The sequence below is a fragment of the Gadus morhua genome, chromosome 13 (assembly GCF_902167405.1).
Source record: "Gadus morhua chromosome 13, gadMor3.0, whole genome shotgun sequence".
Classification (NCBI taxonomy): domain Eukaryota; kingdom Metazoa; phylum Chordata; class Actinopteri; order Gadiformes; family Gadidae; genus Gadus; species Gadus morhua.
In genome coordinates, this window is record NC_044060.1 from 21127140 (window position 1) to 21151787 (window position 24648).

Here is a 24648-nt window from a genome sequence, read left to right on the forward strand (position 1 = left end):
CAGGAGGGAGGGATAGGGAAGGAGAAGGGGAAAGCAAGAGCGAGAGGGAAAGAGAGGTAGTTAGGGAGAGAGAGGTGGGGGAAGAAATAAAGAGGGAGAGTGGGAGAGAGAGTAAGAGGTTGAGAGAGAGAGAGAGATAGGGGAAGGTGGGGGAGAAAAAAAGAGTGCACAAGAAACAGGAGCTTTTTCCTCGTCTTCCTTGGACATCCTTAGAGAGGCCCATTCCAGATGGTCATGGCCTTTAGATCTCACTCCCCACCCAGTAATGGAGCGAGTTAGCCCGTACTCCCCCAGCACTCTGTTCTGGGCTCATTCCAGCCCGCCTGCGTTAATGAGCTTCGGACTTTCCTTCTCTCTCTCGTCCAGTCTCTCCCTCTCTCTTGCCTCTCTCTTTCTCTCTCTCTCTCTCTCAAGTGGCTCTCCTGGTTGTCTCTCGCGCGCGCGCACGCTCTCGCAGGGATTGCAGTCTGTGTGTGTGTGTGTGTGTGTGTGTGTGTGTGTGTGTGTGTGTGTGTGTGTGTGTGTGTGTGTGTGTGTGTGTGTGTGTGTGTGTGTGAGTCACCTCTCTTAGTTCATCAGCCAGTGTTTAAGGAAAAGTGGAAGAAAAAAAGAAAAGTTAAGTGGAAAGTGTCCCCGAATGTCCTGCAGATGCAAGGTTTGGAAACGGTGACCCACATAACTTGAGACAAAAACACAAAGAAGGTCTGCTTTTGGGGACTAATGGATCTAACTGATTGGCAAATTATGGTACAACTCATCCCCATGGAAAAGATGAGAGACAATCATTGGGATCTGTTCTATTCTATTTTGGGAGTTGGCAGCAGAGCAGGACTACACATATGTGCACGCATGTATAACGGACTGGAAAGTGAAAAACAGATGTGAAATTAAGTCACACCTGGGCCCCTCCACTATAAATTGGGAAGGATCCGCAATCGTATCTCTATCTTATCTCTCATCTTTGTCCTTCCTGCAACCTTCATTAATAGGTTGGAACACGTTGCCTTGGAAATAGCCTTTTTGTCAACAGTTTTCAGGAAGAGAGATTTATATCCCTCTCAGTCAAAGACTATTATCAGTCGTTGGGGACTTCCCATTAATAATACTATTTAGTAATTTATGAGCTGGCTATCTAAAGGGATTCAGATTACATCAGATTGCAGATACGATCTACACCCTAAGTACCGGTGGGGTGGTGGTGGTGGTGGTGGTGGGGGGGGGTTAGGGCCTCTTGCTCAAGGATGCCTACAGGTTGACTTCCGACATTGGGCATCGAACCGAGTAACCCTGCCTTTCGACCGGGAGTCAAACACCCGAGCCACTGCTGTGCACATTATTTAGCGTTCACTAAACAACCCAATGCAGGTGTTACCATGTTTCCTCGAGCCAGTTTCAATGCAGCTTGTTTAAGGACTCGGTTGCGCGGGAGCTGAAGCGTGCTGTATCCAGGACAGGGCGGTTTACTGGGATCGCACTGCGGGCTGTTGATCTGAGAGAGCGCTTCAGAGGGCGCACTAACAGACAAAGAAAAAACAATCCCCGGCGACTTCACTGCTTTATTTTCCTCTTCTTCGTCTTCGGCTTCTCTTAGCCAGAGACTCCTCGTGGATGCTCAGGGGGAAGTAGCCAGTGTGCGCAGCATAGTCAACCACTGACAAGAGGATGCTGGAAAAGTGATGCATTACCTCTGAGTGTAATAGGGGGAAGTTTGGGGGGGGGGGGGGGGACGTAAAGCGCGCCATACAGCAACACATTCCATCACGCGGGGGGGTTTGCTTGGTTGCCTTCTGGATAAGGCAAGGGGGTACGTCTTTACAAAATGCGTCCCGCTTGATGCATCCCGTAACGTTTGGATAGACGTTAAAACAGGACACGGGGAACTGAAGTGGGACCCAAAGATGGGAGTAACAGTAGATACCTTCTACTTGTTATGAACGTGAAATAGCCTGGCCGCGCTCTGTTGAGTTTTAAGAAATTGCCTTTTTATGGTGCATCCATACACATTCGGAGCAAAGAGGGGTATGTGTGTGTGTTTTCTGTCAATGAATCTTCCTTCCTGATTACTCTGGTCAAACAGGAGTTTGAGTTGCATCATTGGCTAACTTAAAGTTGTTGTCCCCCACTGCATCAATCAGCATTGATCTATTCTATACAGTATGATGTCTATGTCAATTGATGGAGCTAATGAAAATAAAGATGTTTTGTGTTTGTTAATTTCCTGCATTTAATGGAGCTGGAAATATGTATTCAAACCCGATGATGATTCCATACATACTGTAGGCTGAGCCCTTTTGTCGTGGGGGTTTTCTTGATTTTCTTTTGGGAGGGACTTGCATTTTGCAGCTATATAAAGATTATTCAGATCCCTCTCTGTCTGTCTGACTCCTGCTACTTGTGGGAAGTGGAGTAAGACTTGTTACTGCTCTGGTGCATAGGAGAATAGAGGAGAAGATGGTCTCCCTCTCTATGGGCTTCATCTGCCAGGAAAAGGTTCTTCCTGCGGTCCCCAGTGAACCAATTTGTCGAGGCGGCTCATAAATTACACAGCCGGCTTCGGATGTCACTTATTACAGACAGGTCAGATTCCAACTGGAAGGTCTCGGATATAAAAAGCCTCTCTGATTGGTGTCTCTTTTCTCCTGCACACTGTGTGTGGGCGGGAAGAGGAATCAGGGCTGGCCGATAACGGATTTACATCATGAGATGAGCATCTGTGAGACACAACCAAACAAAGGTTGGACATAGCAGCATACTAAAACCTCGCTTGGAGTGTGAATTGGACATTGGGTTAATCAATGTTTCCGGTGTTCAAACTTCCATTTTTTTTTCAAAACCATTAAATAGAATTGAACGTATATCACTCTCATTCCGTCCGCTAGGGGTCCCTCAATCGAGACGATAACAAACGTCCTACTTTGATGACATTGTGAAGTAGCATGAGAACGTGGGATTTGTTGTCTTCACCACCATTGCCGGTGAAGATCTATCTGACGTGACAGAGGCAAAAAAGAAAACGCTATGATAATGTTGACCATGGTTGCAACTTCATTACGCTACTTTACACATTACGATGTTTCCCAGACAAATACTCTAGCTGTGGTGCAAGATGGGGGGGGGTTTCTTCTTACTTGGTTATTTTTTAAGTCAGAAGGATATTTGATATTAACAGATATTCACTCTCTGAATAACAGTGATGTGAAGCGAGGAACTTAAGACTTGATCACCGGCGTGAGTCCTGTGTGTCTAGTGGTGAGTGCCTGCCCAGGAGACGTTCAGGCAGCAGCACTCCTCTCTCTAGAACCATTGTTTGCTCGATATTGCTACATAATGGGAAAAAACAATCGGGATATAATAAAAATAAGACAATTTCCATGTTAGTAAAGAATATATTTTTCCAAGCATACAGGCAAAATGAAGCAAACTCTCCACCATTTCCCGACACTTCAAGTTTGAAGTGGGAAGTATTGTCATGTTCCTTCATGTGAGAGATTTCAACTTCTCTGTAAGTTCAAATTTGATTCATTTTTCCCCAGTTGTGGGAAGTCCTCAGAGTCTGCACCCATGATAAAACTGTAGAAATCCACTTGGTTATGGTAATACGCATCCCTGTGTCAATAAGCTACGAGAAGATTCTAGAAACACAAGCCAAGACCTTTGAAGCTCTGCCAAAGGTTATCTCCCTTCAAGCCTTATTTGCTGATCAAAAAGAGCAGCAATGCCATGGTTCTAAAACACCTCGCCAGGAAATGCCCTTTGAGTTTCCTAAAAAAAGAAGTGGGTGCTTTGTCTTTTTTGATACAGCTCATTAGGTCTCTCTTTCAAAAGAGATTTTGATGTCAATAAGACTTCCCGATACAATAAAGGTTAAATAAAGTTGTGATTATAAAGTATTGCCATCTATAAAAATATCTCTGGACTTTTAATGGAAATAAGCATATTGCTGATAACAGTTTTCTTTATTATAATCAAACACATATGTTTATGAATTGATTGCATACTTTTTTTCCTTGTACTTTTTTTGAAATGCATTTTTACTTATTGGAATGTATTGGAATGTTTCAATGAACTGTAGTGAGAGAAATGTATTGCAATTGGAATACATAATGGAACAAAAGTCATCTTTAATCCAGCAGTCCTACTATGTTAGAGCAGCCCTTCTGGGGGAGACACTCTCTCTCTCAGCCTGAGCTGGAGACCAAGAACTAAAAGGGGCAGAGTTACAATTTGTTTCCTGTTTTATTATGGAGATATTCTACCAACGAAACTCTTTGTGCAATGGATGAAGCGTTCAAAAGGGGGTTCAAAACCCCCTTTTGATGTTGATTTGAAACCTTTTCAGACACTTTTTTTTACAGATTTAGTGCTGGCCGAGTCTGTGTTCACTGTTGTTAATAGTCAATTACATGCTCACTGATCCCCACTCCCAGCAAGATGATAAATCAAAACAAAATGGAACAAAAAAAGTCTCACCAAGATTAGAGCATGTCTGCCATCATACTTGTTCTGATTTGATTTGAGATTTTTAGTAGAATCCAGTTAATCAAGTAAAAATTTTTTTAACTCAGAACTCTCAGTTTGTGTTCCTATGAGGACGTCAACCGGGTGGATGAGTGTAAAAGATTAGTGATAATGTGGCATAAATCTACATATTAACGACTGACACCTTCTGTTTCATGAAAACATGTACGATTTGCATCAGTTTGTTTAGGATGTACAAGTGGCATTGCTATATATTGCATTACATGGATTTAAAATGGCTGACTGGCAAACACGACCAGAGTGCTTTACATCAGCGGGTAAACACATATTACATTTTTAAAGACATTCAAGACATAAAATTGTATTATATAAAAAAAAAAGACAATGATTTTAATGAGAGAATGTAAAATGGTGTATGGTGTTGAGGCAGACCTCAGATGTTCTATATATTAGTTGCAGATATGTGGTAAGCCTAACTAAACGCAGCTTGAACCCCGGGAACAGTAACTCAGGCGGCCAATGTACATTCTCCTTTGAGGATGCATCGTCACACATTGTTCACTGGATTTTAACAAGAAGAAAAAACATAAACTCTTCTGGTTTCGGTTCTGATCTACTTTTGGGGTCACGGTCTGCATGGTCGATGTTCTCCAACAGAGACACAGAAAACAGACTGCATAGGCCTGTTAGGATTGTTGCTTGGTAGAAAGACTATGTAAGCCGATTGACAGGGCAAAGACAATGACATCCAGTTTCTCAACTCCCCTCTCCCTCCAACAAGATTGAGAGGCGTCTTATGTTACGTTCCTATGCAGCACTCATGCACAGGTTGTTCAGTATCAGGAAGTTCCTAATGTAACACTTGGGTTGTGTCCCCTCGGATTATGCAGTAATTACATGAAATGAATACTGTAATTACAGAGACGCCTCTGATAACTGCGTCTTTGCCCTTGCTCTAGCTTGTATTCCTGGATCCCGAGAACCTTCTCCACAGATCATGAAACAGAAGATCTGCCCTGGCTATTTTAAACACGCGGTGGGAATACACATGAGGGGGGAGAGACGGCGGTATTGATAAAGATGTGAAAAAGGCAGGCCGAGGACGCTCAATCCGTCCTCTGGGATTGGTCTTCACATAGAAAAGGGCCAATGGAATTATTATCTACGATGACTTCTGTCTCACTCTCTCAGGGCCCCGGTGTCCCCACATGAGACCAGCGCCAGTAAGAGTGAGTGTCCTACTTTTAAGGGGAGTTTGAATGGACTACTTTGGCAATATCAGATAATGTCATCTGAATGTAATTTTAAATTACCCTTGTGTTTAATGGAGAAATACACATAATGGAAATATACACATGATGGAAAAGTGGAAAGAAGTTACACACAGCTATTGGCCAGCTTACAATTGCAGCTAACAATTCTCAACTTAACGCAGTTGAGAAATCGCACAACACACCACACACACGTCAACAACAAAATACAGCAATATATATAAGGGGGGGGGGGGGGGGGGGGGGGGGGGGGGTAATGGTGGTGGTGGTGGTGGTGGTGGAGGGTAGTGTCGTGCGTAATACAATGTAGGTACTGTAAAGAAGAATGAAGTGGAAATAATTAGAGCTGTAGCGGGGGAGTGGTCTGTGCCACGCTTTCCTTGACTCACGTGTAAAGAGAAACACACTGTTCTCATCTCAGTGTCCACTTGGGACGACGCTTCTCCCCTCATCAAACGCTGCGTCTGGAGCGTGCGAGCTGAACCGCTGCTGTTGGTGTCGTGCTGCCGGAGATCTATTCGCCTCCTCCTCTCGTCGCCTTCCATTCGCCTGAAGAGGTAAGAACAAGAGGTATTGTGCACGAAATACGGAATGTCGACTGGAACTCGGTCCGTGCGTTTCAGTAGGAATGTGTTTTTTTCCTGCATCTCAAAGGTCGTATAACTAATGGCGAGGCGGTGACAGAGGCAAAGCACTGGTGGGGATGCAATACCCGTTTAAATTGACACGACGTGCCTTAAAGCCATGTTGGGAGAAAAAAAGTTCACGATCACCGGCACCGTTAGAACTGTGTGGACGACCCTCGTTTGACGCATTTAACTATTTCGGACTGTAAAGAAGTAGACAACAGTTGAGTGAAGTGTGCATTATGCATACAATTACAATGCACGGGTACCACGGATACATATTCACCCAATTCTTAATTGATGCATGCATTCTCCATATTTCCATATCCGAAACTACTTGGGTACTGTGATTCTATCTATAACTTATGATCGAAAGGTTAAGCGAACCTCACTTTGACATGGGGACTTGTTTCTAGTTCTGCAAAGGGTGAGAAACCCTTTGGAATGGAGCTGGAGGAGGTCCTTCAACATAACTCACTTTTCAGTTGTTGAGTATGCTTTAAGATGGAATTAATTGCCTTAAATGCCAACATTCTAACGCGTGTCATTTTGCGTGCGTGTTCACGCGTTTTGGCACGCATGAGCGCACACTTGGTCCGCACATTTCTTGTGTTTTTGTTTGTCTTTGCTCATGACGAAAGCCATGGGATTTTGCTTGGATTTACCCTGTAATGATTCCTGCTCTATTTTTCATTTAAATATAGTTCGATACATTTAAAATGAAAACCTTCCCCGGAATGTAAATCGGGCGTCCATCTACCCACCCTCTACATTGTTACCAGCCGTGTTCCTTTTGCGGTTCCCGTTCGTGAAATCATGATTAGTACGGTACTTTGGGGTCTTAGTTTCTAATCACTGATCTAATAAACCTGTCGCGTCCTTACTGACCCTTTGATTAGTTTGATCACGGCCTCCGGATTCTCACGAACCACATAATGACGCGGGCAGGCTCGGGCCACCAGTGGCCCTTGATTTACTGAAGTGAACTTGAAATCCCAAACGGTTCTGTTTCCCCCGAATCTGTTTGACTTATACTTTATGAAACAAATATGGAGGCTTATCTCATTATATACACACCTATCTGTACTGTTACTAGAAACATTTTGGATATTAAAGGCATAATAATAAATTTGTGCTAATTCATATCTGTGTCTCTGTAAATATTTCATTTACAAATGTTTCTCCAGAATTTCTTTGTACCTTAGATCATGATTTCACATTAAGGTAAGCGTATTATTGCACCACCCACGCCCTATTAGTCCTACAGGAACAAATGCAACAGCTGTCGATTAATCCTATCAATGTGGTAAGAGAAAACCTTTCAGAGGTAACTGCAATCTTTTTGTCCCCCTTAGTATCACTAGACCCTGGGCCAAGCTAGCTACACACTAGGCACATCTTCACGAAGGAGAAGAAGGAGACAACAGGGATGTATGAATCAGACCAAGGGGGAGGAGGTGAGGTGTGTGTGTGTGGGGGGGGGGGGGGGGGGGGGGGGGAGGGTGAGACCAACCACTGGAGGTCCGTTGACAAGGCGGGTTCCGTGGGGCTCTATAATGCCCAGGTGTTACTTCATCCAGATCTCTTTTCTCTGGCAGTCTTAAACACCACAGCTGTGTGCATAAGCAGAGGCTTTTGTATTCATAGTCGCAGATGCCTTGATGAATGCTGTTTCGCTGCTCAGGCATCTGTCAGTTGCTCTCACTCCTCAAGTGAAATGCTTCCCTTCCTCTGGCAGCCCGCCAGCCGGCTAGGGGAGGCTAGGTGGCAGGTATCTGGACAACACTGAGAGGAGCTTTACTGCTGAATTGATGCCTCCTACAGTAGTTTATTTTTATTTTTTCAGGCTTGGGAATTATGTGGCAATTAAAATGGTTGAGACAGTTTTGATAGCTGTATGGCAATGTGGCGTCTCTTGGCTGGTGACCGAAAAGGTTTTTCACAGTGTAGAGCTTTGAGTTAATAAAGTACGGTTTTTCTTTGTTTCTTTATTTCAATTCAGAGGGAGAATTTGACCAAATAAAATAGCTACCATCAGCCCCCTTCCCTGTCGAGGTATTGTTGACCCAAAGCACTTTAGGATTTTTTTTTCCGATGTTATTTCTGGTCTGCAGCAGAAATCTCTTCGAAGTAAGTTTGTGTATGGATAAGCGGTCTGCTTGTCCCTGGTCCACCACTGTGTTTGCTGGTGGGTTGCAGAGGACAAGTGAAGGTGCAGTAGGAAGGAGACAGGGAGGTTGTGTGTGTGTGTGTGTGTGTGTGTGTGTGTGTGTGTGTGTGTGTGTGTGTGTGTGTGTGTGTGTGTGTGTGTGTGTGTGTGTGTGTGTGGGTGTGTGTGTGTATGTGTGTGGGCTAGCAGGAGACTAGGGGAGCAGATCTTGTGACCTTCACCCACTGATAGGAACAAGATAGGAAGCGCTGATGGAGCCTAGAATTATGGTGAATTATTTCCCCGACACCACCCTGCTGCGACTATCGCTCAACCTAACTACACCAAAGCTTAGCAGCGGCACTCTAAACGACCTAACAGGGCTGACGATGGCCATGTGATAATAGGGCAACTCTTTAGAGGAACACCTATCCACACACACACACACACACACACACACACACAGACACACACACACACACACACACACACACACACACACACACACACACACACACACACACACACACACACACACACACACAAACACGAGAACAGAAAGGACTTGTTTACGGAATACTGTTTGTTCTAACTTTGGTGGGTGCAACTATAGTGTTAAGCATAGGTAAAGATGGCCTACCTTTAGTGGAGAGTGGCTTAAATTGAAAACTTTATGAGTGCATCAAGTCTGTTTATGTGACCTGTATTTTATAAATGTCAGCAGCCCCCCCCCCCCCCCCCCCCCCCCTGCTTAAACTCTCCAACATCAAAAAGTGTGTCTAGTGCTGCTGTTGTATTGCTTCTGATTTGTAATTGGCTTTTGTTAACAGAATGGTTACTTCCTAGTGATCCGCCTTTGTTTAATGCGCTCTGGCACAAGACGCGTGACTCATGAATAAATTAAAGACCTCACTGTCAGTGGTGTGAGGGATAGGAAATGGAATCACGGTTCAGGAACTGGAAGTACCTCCAGCCTGGCTCTCCGTCCCCTCCTATCAGCCCTCTGTGTTCAAAATAAAACTGACCCCTCTCAAAGGGCTGTCGATACAGTGGTGCAATCGTATGCACACCTCATGAATCATTTTTGTTTCATGTTGTTGTTTTCCACAATCACATATTTTACAATCAATTATTCATTGGAACCTGGATCTGAACCCATAGGCTCCTATGAAAAGATGAAGAACAAATAGGCTCTAATATTATTAATTGTATTGTAAGAAATATGCTACCTCTCTTCCCCTATGGTCACCCGGATACAGGCCTTATATCTTATATATTGAACAGATTTGTTCTTATAATAAATGACCGATTTTATATCAGATATTTCCAAAGAGCCACATTGTCCTCCATGAGATTGATTTTTTATGAATGTTTTATGGGAAGCAGATTTATTTACCAGTGCCATTAGCCAAGGTTTAGGAACCCACGGTAATTTCCCCGTTTATCGTCCCAGCCTTGAACGCTGTCTGTGCCAAAGGAAAGTAATATTCAAGGCAACCAACCACAAGCAAAGCTGAAATAATAAACTGTGTATATCTTAATAAAATAATAGTCACATTTTCTCCTCTGCTCAAACGTAAACTTGGACCATCGTCTGCTCAATATGCCCCGGAGGAATAATTTACAGGCTGGTTGAAAGAGGCAGTGCAAAACGCAACATGTGTTATTTTCAGGGCACTTTACAGGCTGGTTTTCAGAATGGTTTACCTACATGCTACTTTATAGTTAACAGGTTGGTATAAAGGCTGGTTTATTGGATATTTTGTTGGAGGGTTTACAGGAAGGTTACAAGTTGTTTTCCTCAGGGGGATTTACAGTCAAGCAGGTTTACAGGCTGGTTTCAGACTAGTGATCTGTTTACAAGTTGGTTTACAGTCTGATATATAAGATGATTTGCTGGTTGGTCTACAAGCAAGCTGGTTTACAGGCTGGTTCACGGTTTAAAAGTTGGGTTACAAGCTGATATGCAGACTGGTTTACAGGACGTTTCAACGCTGGTTAACAGGCTGGATACCAAAATGCTTTGCATGCTGTTTTACCGGCTTGTTTCCAGGTTGGTTTAATATATTGCTTTACAGGTTTTTTGACTGGGAAAGGAAAGCTGTATGTCTATACTCTCCAGGACATGAATGTTTGCTCCAAGAAACTGTCTAAGGCTCACTGGCTCAGGCATCACTAATACATTAGCAGAGAAGATGAGGTGCACACATATAAATAGCACTCATAAAGAAATACCTGCAAAATATGCTGGTCACACATACAGACTTTTTTAAAATTGAAGACTTTCCCCAAAGGTATGGCATAAGAATTGGGGGTAATCACAGCTTTAGTCCCAAAATAGAAGAGGGTCGTTTATGTGAAACATCTTTAACGTATCTTACTTTTCAAAATGTTAAAGGATTTTTATATATATATATATATACAGTCAATTGCCTACCTAGGCAATATCAATTATTCTGTGCTTTTCTGCTAATCTGCCAGCTCAACTGTGAAAATCACTGCTTCTCATTGGCTTGTGTGTTTTCCTTGTCTGCAGCCACTCACACCCTCAACCCCAGCGTAGGCAGGCTCTCTCTCTCATCTTATGTTCCTAGCAGGGGATTTCTTTTGAACATTGCCTCGGCTTGCATGTGCGGCGCTCCCATCCACTCTTCTATATTCTTTCCAGGAAATGGAAAAGAGACGTAGCCATGGTTCTTTTGTACAAGTTTTCTGCTGTTATGTTTCTGGGACTGGACTGCAATGATTAACTCTGGGGTGAAAGAGTGTAAAACCCTTTGACATAAATATGTGTTCATTTTAGCTATGCTTTTCGCTGTAAAGATTTAAAGATGAGATCAAGATTTTTAAAGATGTTTCATGTTTATTACATTATCAAATCTAAGGGACATCATATTTAGGAAAAATACAAAGTTGTTAATTTCCCCCAATAAATATACTATGAAAATAAGATGGTCGGAAAAGTTTCAAAGTAAATAGTATATTACTACTAGACAAAGTATGCCTTCAGATTCAAAAAATTTGTTGATTCTGCACCACGTGCTATGCCACGCAATTTACACTGTCAATTAGCGTACATTTTCTCATTGTAGTGGTGTGTAGCTTATGAAAGACTAGACACAGCATTAATCCGCCCAATGCAGTCGACATTTGGGACAGAGGTGCAAGCCAAGTGTGTCGTGGTAATGATGTTGTGCATTAAAGGGAACGCCAACGTGAAGGGAAATCTAGGCAGAAGCAGAAACACATCCTTTGGTTGATTTGCAGCCTTAACTCATCAACCTTGTTTTTACCCTCCTATAGATGAGCTTCAATGTGTCAGCTGTCCTTTCGTGAGAGCGCTCCAGCACATCATGTATTGTGTGAATGCCACTCCGAACAATCATTAATGTTGCACAACTCTGCCTGGGGCGGCTACACAGATCTGTAGCTCAGCATGCCATTCACCATCTCGATCAGAGTGATGATGAGCTTCGATGTGTGTATTATTAACCTCAACCTTTTGCCCCACTGTAGCTCCCCTCTTGTAAAAATCCCGAACACAAGGCGCTCTTTTGGTAATGGGCATTGATTTTGCACATCCATGCCATCAATCCTGTACTGGAAAATAAATAAAGAAACAACATCAAAATCATTCAATGAGTCCAGTATAATACTTAACATTCTCATAAAGCATAACCATTACAACGGATATCTTGCATATCTGTTTGGATAATTCAAGAACCTTGAAGGCTTTTTGATGTTATATGGTATTGATAAACGTTCAGTGAAACGTAGGGAGGCCATCACATAGCTGTCATTTGAACTCTATTAGCATATAAGTGGCCCACTATGAAGTTAGCTATAAGCATAATGTAGAAACATACATTTAACCTTGAAAACATCATTGGCCGTGTTTAAGGAAAATTCGGGGTTATTTCAAACTATTTTTTTTATAATTTTGGGTCTTGAGCAAGAAAATGGCCGCTGCAGATTTCTCCAAATATCGATTTCTGTTCCCATTCCCACATGAACACATACAGGAAATCTTCTGGAACTTACAGGTCCCAAACAAAAAACAGCACACACATACACAGTCTCAACCTTGAATTTTAGGTTACTGTCCATTTGTATTCAGTACGAATGTAGTAGCAGTGGGTTTAATATTATTTCGCCTCTGGCACTGTCATCAATTATATGCGTTCTTACTCTTTAGTCATGTCTTATGTTTATACACATTGTGGGCTTAGTGCAATGCATTTATTTCAGATACGACACATAAGCAGGCCAATTTCATACATTAGGTTTGTATTTAATATGGTATGATCTGTTGTTTAGACAACTGTTTAACACCAACCATGCCTTAATGAGGGTAATTATATCTCTTGGACAGTGTTTGAGTTGCGCGACAAACCAGTGAATTTAGTAATTAAGTTGATGCGTCACCGATGTTTCCCCTACATGAATCCATCAACGTTGTTGGATTACTAGAGCCATTGCAATCAGACAATCATACAAATGATATATATATTACTTTTTTTTTCCCCATCAACCCAAAATTGTAACATTGTCATTATTGTCTTTGGAGAAATACATCAGTAGCTAATGAATGGCTTTACACTAAATTTAGTAAGCATAAAGGGAAAAAGTTACACAACAAGTGAAAGCAGTAGAAAAGCAATAGAATAGAATGCAGAACACGAATATAAAACCCAAACATTTGGGTTTTCTACAAATAGAAATGAAGGCCTGAACAAGGTTGATTGCGCACATTCGTGAGCAAGCATGCTATCCCTTGTTATCTTATATTGTTATAATGGACCAGAGCCCTGCTGGAATCACTGATCACATTTAAATATCTCTGTGCCCGAGCACATCAGCATTGTGCACATGCACCTCAGCATTGTGCAACATCAACATCGTGCCCCTCACACACATAAGCACCTCTGCTGGAAAAAAATCAAAGGGGAAACACTGAATAACCATATACTGCAGGTCAAGTGATACTTTAGATGCAAGCATGTCTATCTGCATATACTTACAACAGGGTTAATTTACCGGGTCTTTGGTAAAGAGGTCGTATCCTGTGATTATCGTAAAATCACTATAGCATGGCACGTAATGTCCCTCTGTGTGTCTATCTACTGACAGAGCGCCTGGTTGAGCCTGGTTGAATCTGATGGGGAGAACGCAAACGCCAAGATGGCTGCACAGTATTGAGATCAAATCCGCTCTGTCGATGCCTTCATCTGGAGTTCGTCAGTGGGGCCACATATAGAACACCTTGGAGAGTATTTCATCCGGTGACCTCTGCAACCCATACTATTGGAAAAATTATACACTCTATGAAGCATTTCACCAGACTTTGTTTTTGGTGTAGATATGTATTTGAATCCACAGTCCGCTGGGGTCTTTGAACTAGTGCAATAAAGAATTAAAAATAAAATCAAGAAAATTGAAAGTATGAATAATGGAGTGGACATAACACATTTCCTTTGCTATTGAGGCAGAATATTCCAACGCGCTCCCCAGGAAACTACAGGCCAGCATAAACAGCGAGCGCCTTCCTCCGCAGAATGATTAATGCATCACCCGCAACATGGATTTGCAACGAACCAATCGTCTGATGAGCTGCTTACACTTGCAATAAATGCACCCCACAGGGAAGCTCCTCCCCTCCAGTCTTTTATCTGAACTTTTGCAAATCAAACAGCTTGCCCCCTTCTCGTGACGCAGATTGAATGATGTGTCAATGCTTATTTATCCAGCGGATACCATAACTGGTATCTGTCTACCCGTGGTATCAAGACCAGGGTTGTGTCTATCAGGGGGACATGGGGTGGCACATGCCCCCCCCCCCCCCCCCCCCCCCCCCCCCACCCCCCAAATAAGGACGGCAGTTGATAGGATTCTAACAAGTCCTTCAAATGTAGATGGGAGATTGGCAGTATCTTGGAAAACAAACACTACGGCAAATAACCATGGCCTAAAAAAAAAAGCGTTGTGGGATGTAAAACATTCTCCGCTGCACCACAACCTGCAAAAGCTGGCTGTCACGGTCTGGTGCCTCCCCCTTGCGTTACTCTGTGCCACTCTCTGGGGAACGTTGCCCAAAGAACAACACATTAGTCTTGCTGCTGTGTCTCTGTTTGTCCCCGTTGCTCCACTCAGGAGGCTTGGATTCCAGTGCTGGTGTCTTGTCGTCATGTTGACCTGTGATCCGCGCCCTCCCCCCCCTCGCCTCTTTGTTGGTACGTTGGGGTTTGGTGCATCTGTCAGCCGACTTCCGTCCGCGAAGGATCATCTTTCCAGGATGATCGACAATGCATGATCGCTTAAAAAAACACAGTGACTGACATCTCGGATGAACCCGGGCCATTAAAAGGTTCGATTAAACTCGTTTTGATGGATTTAAGTGTCATCCACAGACACTTATTGTACCTATTCATCACCCTTGCTCTCTATCGTTTGTATTCCTCTGAGAGATCGTCGCTATTTTTTCACCCAGCTGGATATCATTTGTATTCATCTTGAGTTCACTGCCAGCTTTCAATTGTTGTGTCACATGATGTCATTTCCAACAGCCACTCGTATAATACCTCTATTATCACCTTTCATCATACCTATTTTTCCAAAGCAAAGAATTTTAGTTTATTTGAATTGCCATTTACGTTTAATAGAAAACATATCCTGCAGATACAGTAGAGTATTGCTGTGTATCTTATAGGCTGAACAGTCCTTGCTATCTCCTGGACTTATACATTGGTAGTCAAGGCGGGGCCCTATTGTTGTTAAGGCGGCCGCCTTAACAGTGCTGGGGGAAACACTGCCATTGTGCGAGTTAAGCCACCAATGAACTTGAGGGAGCCAAAGATTGCTAAACTAATTACGCTTTTTACTGTCATTATCATTGATATTAGTATTATTACACATAAATATTTTTATATAGACCGTGCCACCAAGACAAAATAACATTGGTTGTGATTCAGTTAGATGCGGGGACCTGACAGATATGTGTGCTGATGAGGGTTGTCTGTGCACCTCCCTCCCCAGTGATGAGTGGAACCAGTGGGCCCGAAGAAGAGTGGGGAACCACTGGCCTGTGGTGGTGTTGGTGGTGGTGGTGGGATGGATGGATGGCCAGGGTGCACGAGGTCCAGCAGAAATGTGCCCACCATATCCACTGGGGGATAGGAGCTGGAGATGATTCATTTTCAGCATCACTTCACCCAGGATGATCTCATTACTTGCGGACAGTCCCGGGGCCCAGCCGTTCCCCCCCCCCCCCCACGGCCGCTACTTGCGGCGGTGGCTCTCACCCACAGAGAGACGTGTCATGTGAGAGACACTACACGCTCCCTTCGAGGTTTGTGTATTGATTCTAAAATGTAATAGAAGGATGAGCCGGGTACACATTTATCTGCTGTGTGTCCCTGCACAGTTGATTCCCAGGGTCTGTCGAAGGGGATGTGAGGTGGAGGAGCTGGGGCTCGGGGTGTCGGGGATGCAGGGTTCGGATGCTTTTATTTGATCGATCGCTTCTCATTTGTAAATGTTTAGATTTTTGTGTTATTCCGGATACTTTACAGAAGGTTTAGGGAATTACGGTAGGGATATTGGGTTGGCAGTACAGTTGAGTACCCATTTTAGTATATTTTTTCGAAATAAAGGATATACATGTATGGTTTTTTTTCTAAGATAAAGACTGAATTCAGTCAGCTATCTGTGTCAGCTTAATTTATAGCACGGTGTATCTATGATAAACTTATTTATTTTTCCGACACACTCACAATGGGTGGTCCAAATGCATAATTAATATTGACAGTCGTAAATAGCTTCTTATCTTATTTTTCTTAAGAATTATATATAATTGTACGGAAAACACTATTGCGCAAGAGTTGACTCATAATCATTTAAGTGTTGGATTTGTTTTATTTTAGTAACTTTATTCTTGTACATTCCTGCCTCAGATACACATCAATATTACATCAAGTTCTGGCTGCTGATGCTACAAAGAAACTTTCCGTCACTTCCATCAGTCCCACACATTGGCTGCTTTAGGACAACTGGCAATAACATAGGAGAGGAGATAGATGGATGGATGGATTACCCACAACGGACCATCCAATTAAAAAAATCGGATCCGAATGTATGATGGGAGTTCTATAAGCGAAGCCCCCTTGCTCTTTGGGTGTGGATAAAGTGGGAAGGCTGCGGATGCTCGGTACATCTCTACGACACATTGTGCTCCAGCGTGCAGCGCTGCTCAGAGCACATGATTAACTTATCAAAGACATCTCAGTCAAGTTGAACACCGAGAGAGGGAACCAACAAACTTTACCCATGATGGCTTTCCAGAACATCTTTTGCTGCATTTAGCTTTCAATTGCTTCTGCTTCCTTTGAGGATAACATCACTCACTTACAAAAAAGCAACCCAAAATAACGCAGTATCATACGCTACAAGGGTAGCCCTACATTGAGGTTTCCACCTCGAGTTTAGGAGCTTATGGATGTATGTCACTGACTCAGCTGGGCCGGCTGTCAAACTGGGTGTTGGTTAACCGTGTCTCATTTGATTGGGCTGCATGCTCTTTTTTGACAAGGCCTCTGATTGGATTTAAAGTGACAAGCACCCTAAAGGAGGAGCAATAGTAAAATGCCAAATCCTTGATTTTATGGTTGTAGATATAAAGTTGGCATAGAATTGGCTATTGGGCAAAAAAAAATGGTTATGTTGCTTGCTGAAGAAGTTATAAAAGCCTATTTTGTTTTATAATCCATAATGGGACGATCTGTGACGGGAGGTGGAACACCCAGGTGCACAAAATAAATGCTCAAAAAGTATTTTGAGTCAGCCGGTCTGCCATTCAGCTCTGATTCAGCCAAATTGGCTGTCCCAGAGAACTGCTGGAGCATAGTAAAATTACATTAAATGGCAAAGTAGCAGGACTTTTTCTTCCAACCTGGCATTGTCAACCAGGCTCTGTATAGATGCATAGCAAAGTGTACTCGCAAAGTAGGCAATCATTTGGTAGATCCATCAGTTAGAGAGATAGACATATACTGCTCAATTTCTGACCGTTTTCCTTGCATATTTACGACTTTAATCTCACAGTACATATGAGTTGATTCTTGGACTATCGCTGCCCTCCCCGTTTCAGATCAACTTAAAAATATGACAGTATATATATATAGCATCAGTGTTGGGCAAGTTACTTTAAAAGTGTAATGCATTATGTATTACTTGTAACTGTCATTTCAAAGTAATTAGTTAGATTACAATATTACTGTCTTTGAATTGTAAGGCATTACACTGCTTTTACATTAGTTTTGCATTACTTTCACCAAAATAACAGGAAATATGGATTTGAATGTTCTCAATAGATCTTCTTGTGTTCAATGCAGCTCATTACACAGCAGGAGGTGATGTGGTATGGCATAATGATGAGCTAGGCTTAAGGCTAACAAAAGTATAATATAATGGTCGCAGTTATGACTCATGGTGCAATACATTTTATAATATAAATACTGTAACTTTAGGTATTCATATTTAAATCAATAGAGCTACTGTATATTGTTAAAAAAAACATTGAGCCCACTTCTGGTTTGTCCAGGATGAAATAGAGTGGTTGACACCGACATTTTGACTATTGGTCCTGTCTCGGGTATTTGGCTCATTTCGAATCGGCCCTGCCTGCTTCACAATGGCTGGCTATTGGCATTCACAAAACTGTGCTGAAAACAACCCTTAATGTTCGTTTTCAGAAATGTGCAACTCACCGAGTGGTTAGTGGTGTTTGCTGATGTTCCAAATCAAGTATCTTAGCGAAAAACAGTTGTGTCGTGTTTTATTTGGCATTATGTAAATCCATTGATTTCTGTTGGAAGACTCATTGCTCGTTGACCAGAAACGGAAAGGCGGGCTGGTTGTAGTCTTGTCGCTCCGTTCTAGCCCTAATGTGGATCCGGCGACTTAGTACGGGGGTTAGAGGTAATGGAACAAAAAAAATATATACACTGCCTACTAGGGTTGTGCCGATGGACGATGTCATTGTCCGTCATGATGGCTGACTGACATCACGATGGATGTCAGCCACACACTAATCCTAGTCTCTTATATAGTTAACCTAAATACTTTGCAGGGATTGCTCTGTAAATTAAATTGAGAATATAACTGATGCATATGCAGGCTATTTTAAATACGGCAGCCTTTTCCAGAGACGTGACGTGTTAGTCTTCCGCGATCTGATCGCATTTCTCGAGGCGGATTACACAGTGCCATGTCGCCAAACTATGACTGTACGGCTGGAGAAAATGTACAGCGAAGCAGCAGCCTCCCTCTGTGAGATCCTGTCCTTTTCAGAGAAATTTGCCATCACCACCGATGCTTGGAAAGGGTTGATTACGGAGTCATGCGTGACCGTGACTTATTTACCGACGGGTTGGAGTAGGGTCTGTCTGCGTCCTGCAAGACGGAGGCGTAACTTGTAGTGGGCGTAACTTGTAGTAGGAGGCGTAACTTGTACTAGGAGGCGTAACTTAACACGAGATCTTCCTTGAAGTCGTATCTTCAGATATTCATGTCGGTAAGTAAAAAGAAGTGGATTAACAAGAATAATTTTTTTTGTTTTTACAAGCTTAATGAACTCTAGAACTAGGGCAGACTACTTGTGGTTGTGATACTGTTTAACATTCTTTACGAAATGTTTGAACGCCCAGGCCTACTGTTTTAACGTTGGAAGAAACCCCAGCTTTCGCCACCTCGATGAAGTTAGTACGATGCACACGTTTGAGATGCACACTGAACAGTTACAAAATACTCTATACTGTACAGGCTAGTAGATGTTGCTTGCTTCTTTCTGCCCCGAGTTTGCACAGTGCAACAGTGATGACGTACCTGAGAAATGTATTGAAGACCGGCAAATATATAGAAAATGAGGGCTTGTAATGTGAACGCTGTAATATGAAGGCTTTCTCATAACTATCCTCATGTTAGTGGCATTGTTCTTGTCTTGTTTCTATCAGTAATATTTATTTTAACTCATTGTTTTCTATCTCATGCAGGACCTTGAAAACACGCAGCATGCGATCAATAACAATATGTATTCAATAAAATTATTTGAATTATTATTCTGCTGTCTTTAATTCTTTGAATTATTAATTTGCAGTCTTTTTGTTAAAGGTATAAAGGGATTAAGTAGGCTAAACTTAAGCAGGTTCCCCACGTAAAACTGCTATATGCATTACATGTCATTGTACAATTGTAATAGGCTTCTTTTCTTAAATGCATATCAGGGATGTCAGTTTCATGTAAGGCTATGATTAAGCTAATCAAGAGCATATCAAGATTAAGCTAATCAAGAGCATATTTTTAAATGAGCGGGTCGGGTGCATTATTTTTATATAAAGCCTAATATTTGAGGTCCGAGTTGCGGTCATTTATGTACCCGCGCCCCACTCATGGCCCCACTGCTACATAGAGATCACCTCCGCGATTTAGAAAAGTACTAGACACGCCTCCGACTACAAGTTACGCCTCCGACTACATGTTACGCCTCCTACTACAAGTTACGCCTCCTCCGACTACAAGTTACGCCTCCTACTACAAGTTACGCCTCCGTCTTGCAGGACGCAGACAGATACTATTGACGGGTTGTGCAGAGTGCGATCCTGCAGACCCGCAATACCAGCGAGGCACACAGCGGGAAACATGAATTTTTGTTTCCAAATATTTATTTAAAAACGAAAATATCTGTTTTAGTGTGTATGTTCAATTAAATGGTTTTATATCTTCAACAAATTCCGTTGCAAAGGGGAGGCGCGCAGGATCAATATCCTAATTAAAAAGAGTTAGTCGGCCAACGCTGACACATCTTGCCGATTGTAAATTGACATGAGATATTGTAAACGTTCACTGTGTTATGATTTCTTAAACTGCGCTAAGCTATCATGCTACCATGAGCAGCTCAGTCAGAAGGAACAATATTAGAAATAAACCTGCCAAACATGCTGTTTGTAGGTAAAGCCTACAGGAGTCTGAATCCTGTGTTAAAACATCCATCTATCAGCTCACAGTACATTGCAATGTCCCTTGACTACCCTTTGTAGATTAAATGTTCCTTTAAACAATATAGGTTAACTTGTCATTCTCTTTGATTCCACTGTGCAGAAAATCTTTTGCCTAGTATTTCTGAGTCTTCACATTTCTTTCATTGCACTCGTTCTAGACTCACAGTCTGTGAGTCAGTCTGTGAGAGTATGAGGACAATCGCCCAGCTTGGAACACTTGGAAATAAACCTCCCTGGCAGAATCAATCAAATCTCTTCAGGGTGGCCCTTCCTATTTGGGCGGTGACACGCAGGATGTAAACAATGTCATACCAACACGTGTTTCTAATCCTGGGTAAAAAATATTTAACAAAGTCGATGGAAAATCCAAACTTGTGGACTGAGCACACGTCTGATGAAATGGAATCAAATAATGTAACAATGGCTGGGACATTCATTTTCCAGTGTTTTATGGCCTGTTAGTCGCATGTTATCCATGCTACTGTTCCTTCCATTTAGAAAGGGAGGCAAGGTCTCTGACTGGCTTGTATCGCCAGCACACGCCATCGGATCATCAGGAATTGTAGGCACAAATATTCAGTAGTAGTGAGAGACTATTTAATGCAGAAGTTTTCAAGGCACATTTGCCATAACAGATCCATGGCACCAAAAATTAAGTGTCACGTGATTAAGTGTCACGTGATGATGTTCATTCATAGATGCATACATTGTATTTTTAATTCAGTTAATAGGTCATAGCTTACAATAAGATAGTGATTATGATTACTAGATGCCCCTAAATATTACAAACCGCACCTTTAAGCGACATTAAATCCTGCATTCCTTCCTCCTTTTTTATCATGTTTGTACCTTTTGTATTTATTTATTATTTTCGTGTCCAAAACCCCCTTGACACCTTCTCTAGCTTACTCCCTCTGTTGTGTTCTCTGGCAGCTCCGTCGCTGCCAAAGTGTCCTCTCCTGAGCTCTGGGCAGACACAGGGCCAGACGCTGCTGGGTGAGATAGCAGGGTCTACCGCTTTGAATGCTGGTCTATCAGGGGCCGGCTGGCTGGCTGGCCGGCTGGCTGGCTGGATGGCTGGCTGCTCGGCACCGGATGGGATTGAAAGCCCTGGACCTCCATTAATCATATTTAAATCAGCATCCCACCGTATGTCTCCCCTATGCTCTTTAAACCTGTAAGGCTGGGCTTATCTCAATGTGGGCAGATTAAGTCACACTGGCTTGTTTGTCATTTTCCTTGTTCCCACTGTGGTGTATTTGTGATCACTCTTGTTGTAATTATAGTTGCTTCATCCATAATTGATGATGTCAATAATGTGTCTACTACTAAAAGACACATACGGTTTGTCTGTACAACAGATTGGTGCCTCACTTCACCAAAAATGATCCATCATTTGAGTTTTTTCTCAAATGATTGATCCGCTTCACAAAACTGAGAAGCTTGACGCAAACTGTGCACACTCTCTGTTTATGGGCCTGATGAGATGTTATTTTTATGGTTGAAGATGACAGGCACTTTTTGATACATCTATTTCAAATATACAGCTTGCAAAAATAACAAAAAGAAGCTCTAATGAGAGAGCAGTGAGAAGACGCCTGTGTGTTTCTGATAAGTTCCATGTTTGACTTTAAAGACAGCCTGTGTCGTATGGGACCCGACATGATTAGCCTCAGTCTGTTTGCTAGAATGTGTATTCCCTGCACAGCTCTGCCATAAATTGGATGATTATACTACAGTCTTCCTAAATTAGAAATTAAGCATTCAATATGCATTAAAAATTACTTAAAAAACTGTTTAAAAGATTTGGCTATTCCAATTTACGTTGGGACAGTACTATTAATGCAGGGCTTGTTTAGTTGCATTTCAAGTAACATCTATGTTACATTTCATTATAACCAAAATAGATTTCATGATTTCTTTTTTTAATGTTTGCTGAAGAAGTCACTGAATGCTAAACATCCTAAAGTGCCCCTGAAAAGGTTTGCATGTTGAAGTGCTGAAGTAAGGCAACTCACTTATAATATACTTAAGAATAAAACCGATGTAATAATTATAGTTAATTGCATTTATATGCCACTGTTCAAGGTACCTCAAGCACTTCACATAGTGAGTATGTGTGTTCGTGGGGGTAGCACTATGCGCCACGATGCTCACCACTCACTGGCTGTGACATTGGAGATGTGAGGACTGATACGATCCAATTAGAAACGGGGGGATGATTAGTTGCCACTCTAGTTTCACACCCAGAGATTACTCAGAGTATTTGTGCCTTCAGTGTGATTTACCCTAGTGCTACCAAGGCAACAAAGTTCAGCATAAAGTAGGATGGAAAGTGAAATCAGGTGGAAGACCGTAGCAAGCAGAACATATCTTACATCCGCAAGTGACACACTTCCAAATAAAGCAAGTAATTATCTCAGGAGAAACATCTGTCAGAAGTCAATTGGATTGTGCGCAAGTGAAAAAGCGTGAAGTTTGAGGGCTGAAAAGTTGTCATTTTGCGTTCAATTAATCAGATTGCCGTCTTTAAATGATTGACAGGTATATCAATGGTTCTGATGAGGGTAGTCGGAGTGTGTTTACGTCAGAATGTAGATCAACTAGAGCGGATCAATTAGGGAAGAAGTCCTGTGGAAACACTTGTCAAGATTATCGTATCCAGCTCGTAGTTCAAACCGGAGTTTTACACTTGTCAAAGTGTTGGTAAGTGGATTTTTCTCTTCCTGAAAGAATGTCCTGCTCTTAAGGGATCCACTATCAATCATAAAGTTGTTTATGTGCACAACATTCTCTGAACCCAGTGCTGCCCTTCACTCTATTGCACCAGGGTAAATATTTGTGAGCACTTAACCTTCTGTGGACAGAGTGGTCTGTAAAAGGAAAGGGTTATAAGATATCCTTTTAAAAAGCCAGATACCTCTCCTCATTTTGAAGGTCAGATAAGACACTATGTTAGACAAATGTATTAGCTTATTACCCCAACCTGACCATGGTCATCTTTTTGACCTCTGTCTGGTATAACAAAATGAAAAAAATCTGATCAAATCTTTGTTTTGTACCTCTAAAAGTAGGGAGCTGTAAAGTGTACCTGAAGATTTTTTTTGTCATTGAATGCTGGAAGTAGTTTCACATTGTCATTGCCGTTGTCTGCATGGAAAACTCTGTCCTTCTCTAATTTACTACATTCCCATTGTATACTTCCCATACACTTTCTTGGAAAAGACAACATTACAGCGAATATAGCTATCCGTCATCACAGTGCATACTCCACTCTCTCTTTTCCAGGTGGCGCTACAGGAACACAGTCGAATTGATCGACATGGTTACATGAATATTGAGCGAGAAAGAAAAATCCAATTCCAAATGATCGTTGGTGATCTATGTTGAGACGCATGTCAATTCTGCCACAGCCTACAATCTGTCCAAGAAATAATTTGTGTTTATATAAATATATTTATATCATGTATAGATAACATTCTATACTCAATACCAAGATATCTACTCTGAACAGGTTCCTATTTTTGGAACCAGAATATTGGCTCATCTAATGTTAGGTGTTACCAAACATTACATTTATAATTGTGTTTGCAACGAATGCCAGTCATGCACTACTTAAAAAAACCCACACATACTCTTCACATTGTGTCCTATATGAAATTTTGTCATCAACTTGGAATCACTCCGGCAAAATACAGCAGAACACAAAGATATTGAGCAATAAAAGGTGTTTTAAATCACGCCGTGGTAAGGTGGCAGTGCAAATCAAACATATTCTCTTTGCTCCCAGGGTGTGACATGTGTGATTGACAAAGCCTTTTCTTTTCGGTTTTTTTCGCTGGCAATGCTTTGTCCCTTGTAATGCATCTCACTGTTCCATTCCAATAAGCTCTGCCACCAAACTAATTGGCCTTGGTGTGAAATCTCAAATTGTCCAACAGGCTCTGACAGGCAAGGGGAAAAATACTGATTGGTTCAGCTGTATTAAGCCTTAACAAATATAGTATGTCTGGTGTTCGCCACAGCCCATATATGTATGCATATATTATATTATTTATATATATATATATATA

The 24648-nt window shown here is 42.0% G+C and overlaps 1 protein-coding gene across 1 annotated transcript in view; it reads left to right on the forward strand.

The window, feature by feature from the left end:
* Nucleotides 1-6104: 6104 nt before the first annotated feature.
* cntn6 (contactin 6) overlaps nucleotides 6105-24648 on the forward strand; it is a 62777-nt gene continuing 44233 nt past the window's right edge. Inside the window, exon 1 of the mRNA XM_030375944.1 lies at nucleotides 6105-6307. The gene's annotated coding sequence lies outside the window, so the exon portion shown is untranslated. The remainder of the gene's footprint in view (nucleotides 6308-24648) is intronic.